General features: G+C 34.1%; 1 long non-coding RNA gene across 1 annotated transcript in view; it reads left to right on the top strand.

Annotated features, from left to right (window-relative positions):
• The first annotated feature begins 2,191 nt into the window (after window positions 1–2,191).
• LOC128248697 (uncharacterized) overlaps window positions 2,192–4,076 on the top strand; it is a 118,654-nt gene continuing 116,769 nt past the window's right edge. Inside the window, exon 1 of the long non-coding RNA XR_008264869.1 lies at window positions 2,192–2,366. This is a non-coding gene — a long non-coding RNA (uncharacterized LOC128248697). The remainder of the gene's footprint in view (window positions 2,367–4,076) is intronic.

The raw sequence follows: 4,076 nt of genomic DNA, 5'->3' as shown, positions 1-4,076 counted from the left end.
TAATAATAGTGATAACAATTTCTAACTTAAATACAACACCACATGTTTTTAGGAGTGGGGTGTCGTTGATTAAATAAATACCAGTACATGGAACCTCAAGTGTCATCAATTTATTCATCACTGATTGAGGGTAGCTCAGCCGGCTCAATTGTGAACCACATTACGCTTATCATGGATTGATATGTGATAACACGGGTCAGTGATCTGTTGAAAATACTGTTTGTACTGCAAAAGCAAGCTCTGGCATTTGCCCACAATGTTTAGTTACCCAGAATGCACTATCGCTTATGTTTACATGACCATGCCGTGAAGCAGAGTATTATTTACTTTTTGGGGGATTTATGTACTCATTCCAATCAACATGAGATTAGTGAACAGGAAATAAAAAATATGAAGGCATCTGATCCTTACAAATAACACAGATGAGTGTATTCTCTACAGGAAAAAGTAGAGATGATGAAGAAAATACATGAAGGTGGAAGCTTCTCTGCTTTGGGGCCACGAGTTTGGTGTCAATGAATCTACCATTCATCCCATTTACAAAGGGCATGGAGATGACTCATTTATCAATGTGATTTTTTGGGGGGGACAAAACTCCTGTGATAAACGAGGATAGATATACTTGTTTTTATTGATTCCCAGGATGAGAAAAAAACAAAGGCAACTCTGGCAAAATTTGAAACCAGAACAGAAAGGGATCTAACTAAACACCACATGACATTTTTGTTTGTCCCCAAACCAATTTTTTTTTTTCCATACCCTGCTTTGATGACAATGATTACTTCTTAACATCAGGTTTCATAAATACAATTTGCTGAAGGATTACAAACATCATCTATTCGACAAAACAGAAGAAAAACCTCCATAAATCTTTACAGTGGCTTAAATAAAAATAGTTATAATCTGAACTGGAGCCTAATAAATCAACATGTTTTGTACGACCTCTTTGAACACACAACAGACACCCTAGAGCAGCCACTATTGTTATCCTACATCACCACGTCATTTAATATTTGCAAGTTTGCATTGTTCCTGTGATAGACAACACAAAATCTGGTCTGCAATCTGTCAGCTAATGGGGATTGAGTAGATATATAAATGGTTAACTAAATAAATACATATTCACCTCGCTGCTAACTACACAACTGTGAAGTGTCTGTGATATTATTTTTCAAATGAAAATATTTTGGTAGTGTATTTCATGAAACACTACACAATGTCAGTGTTAGATTTACAAACTTCGACAAAAACCCCATTAACTACATGTTAACTGTTTCTCCAAAACCTTGTGACAAGGTTTTATTACTTTCTTATCCAACATGAATGTGTCTGCAAGTTTGAATTATCTCTTTAATACAAAAATTCAACTTTATGCAATGCAACTGCAGTTTAGTTGGCCTCAGTTAAGAGATGCCAACCACTTATGAAATTGAGTGGTATTAAATAACGCTGCCATGTTAATCACAGTTAGGTTCAAACAGACAAAAACCTGCATCAGTCAATATTAAAATTACTTGTTGTTAACTACATAATATAGGTTGAATTTAAAATTTAAAAATAAGATAAAACATTTTCTGAAAGTTTTATGAATAACAAAATATTTTTTTTAAAAAACCTTTAGAAACTATTAAAATGATAAGACTCAAACCTACATCTACTGTTAATGACTATTAATTTTGCTTGGTAATTAGATGGCAGTATTCAGCTCTGGTTGTGCAATGTATAATGAATGGTTTGTGTGGTGTACATGTGAAGTAGTATATTATGTGAGTGTATGTGTGTGTGTCTGTGGTGAATATGTTTGTGGTAGGTTTTCAATGAAGCAAGTGTGTTTGTGTGTATTGAAAGATGTATGTGGTGTGGATAAAACTTTAAAAGAAAATAGCAGACTGGAACAGAAATACATACACACACTGAAAAATAGGAAAATGTCAATGAGAAACATGCTTGCTAAAGGCAATCAGTAAGGTTCTGTTGCTAGCATCATAACTAGTTGTTATTTTGTGGCAGTTACAATGGCAGAGATTCAAACTGTTTAAGGCATGTTTAATAATTGTCTTGGAGACATTGTTAACTCTCATTTCATTCGGGATCAATTAGATGAACTTAAAACTTCTCTTGATGGAAAATGATACGAGGTACTTCTGCATTACAGTTAATTATTTTGCAATCGATTTATTGCTTGGTTCTCTATGGTAGTAGAATATTCCAGCCCATTTATCTCTCTGGTAAGGTCAGTAATAAAACTATTCATATCTATTCCAGATAAATCTTAAATCATCAGTAAATATATGTGTTACCTGATGAGAGACAAACTTCTCCGGATGAATAAGATTGGTACCCGATTTCTACAGAAGCAGATTCAGGTAAGTAGTCATGATGCTCTTAATCTCAGAACATGCCAGCTGTAACACAATACAAACCATAATGATAATATTATCATCATGTTGTCTTCATCCTTGTCAGTGAGTTGGTTAATACAAATTATAGATTTTAAAGAAAGAGAAAGTTTTTCAAGAAAGCATGACTTAGATGGCTTTAGCATGTTTAGATATTAATGCAAATTGCAAAAGCAAGGATTTTCCAGCTGTCTACTTTTTCTTATAGCCACTATTTCACTTTAAGGAGCACCATGTAATATCTACCACTTCTGCAGAAGCAGCTGATCTAAGAAGTGTAATATTTGCTTATGTTCACAACACAATAGCTATATCAGAGCTTGGTACTATTGTTGATCAAGCTAGCGCTAGAGTACCCCAAAATACTAAAACACTACACCTTTTTAGTTACTTGTAGTCTGTAATATTCATTTAGCTTAACCCTTTACCTACTCTGTGCATCGTGGAGGTGCAATGGCCCAGTGGTTAGGGCAGCGGACTCGCAGTCATAGGCTCGCGGTTTCGATTCCCTGACCGGGCGTTGTGAGTGTTTATTGAGCGAAAACACCTAAAACTCCACGAGGATCCGGCAGGGGATGGTGGCGAACCCTGCTGTACTCTTTCACCACAACTTTCTCTCACTCTTACTTCCTGTTTCTGTTGTGCCTGTAATTCAAAGGGTCAGCCTTGTCACACTGAATATTCCCCCGAGAACTACATTAAGGGTACACGTGTCTGTGGAGTGCTCAGCCACTTGCACGTTAATTTCACAAGCAGGCTGTTCCGTTGATCGGATCAACTGGAACACTCGACATCGTAAGCGACGGAGTGCCAACAACTCTGCGCATCATGTGATGCGCAGGACACATGATACACATTCCCAATTTTTTTCAACCACCAGGAGGAGTAAATTGGGATTTATGAGAGGAAAGCTGTATATTACTGAGAACATACTAACTAAAAGTCTGAAAACAAGTATGGATGTTCAGGAGAAATTTATGGAAACGCTTTGGATAGGTAAAGGATTAAATTATTTCTCATATTTTATCATTTTTAGTTTTTTCCAGTTTTTTTATTCAATGAAATATAGGTTTCTGTGAAATTCCAATTAAATCATAGATAGAAGATTTTTCAATTATAGTAAGCAACTAAATGGTAAATAACAGGAAAATGCTAGTCATGCACGCACACACGAAAGTAAAATTAAAGATGAAATAAAATTTTTTAAAAAGTCAGCAAAAATTTAATTTCATAACTCTTGTTCTTTATGTCATAAATATTTTTTCATAGCTCAAAGGATTAGCTGAATCAAGATTGAAAAATTGTTTTATACAAAAGAATTACTTTGATCTTGTTTCCAAAATGATGTTATTTGTTATTTTTTTTTTTTTGTTCATTACTTAAAGTTGTTCAAGAAATAAAATTAAAATAATGAAAGGATGAATTAGATGAACAAAAACAATATCCAGAAGGTTCCATTGTCCGTATATTTATGTTGCCATTATAGTGAGGACAGTTAAAATTTTTTTTTAGAACTTCTAGAACAGAATGAAATGTGTTATACATGTACAAAATTTTTAAATTAAATGTAAGGAGGTTCTATTATGAAGAAAGAATTTTAATTTAATTTAGGGTTAAAATGGAAGGAATACAAAAGCAGCATCACCCCCTTATAAATATATATAAAAAACAAAAACA

Source organism: Octopus bimaculoides, chromosome 9, assembly GCF_001194135.2.
Source record: "Octopus bimaculoides isolate UCB-OBI-ISO-001 chromosome 9, ASM119413v2, whole genome shotgun sequence".
Classification (NCBI taxonomy): domain Eukaryota; kingdom Metazoa; phylum Mollusca; class Cephalopoda; order Octopoda; family Octopodidae; genus Octopus; species Octopus bimaculoides.
Note: the sequence above shows the minus strand (reverse complement) of the source record. Positions and strands in the feature narration are given on the sequence as shown.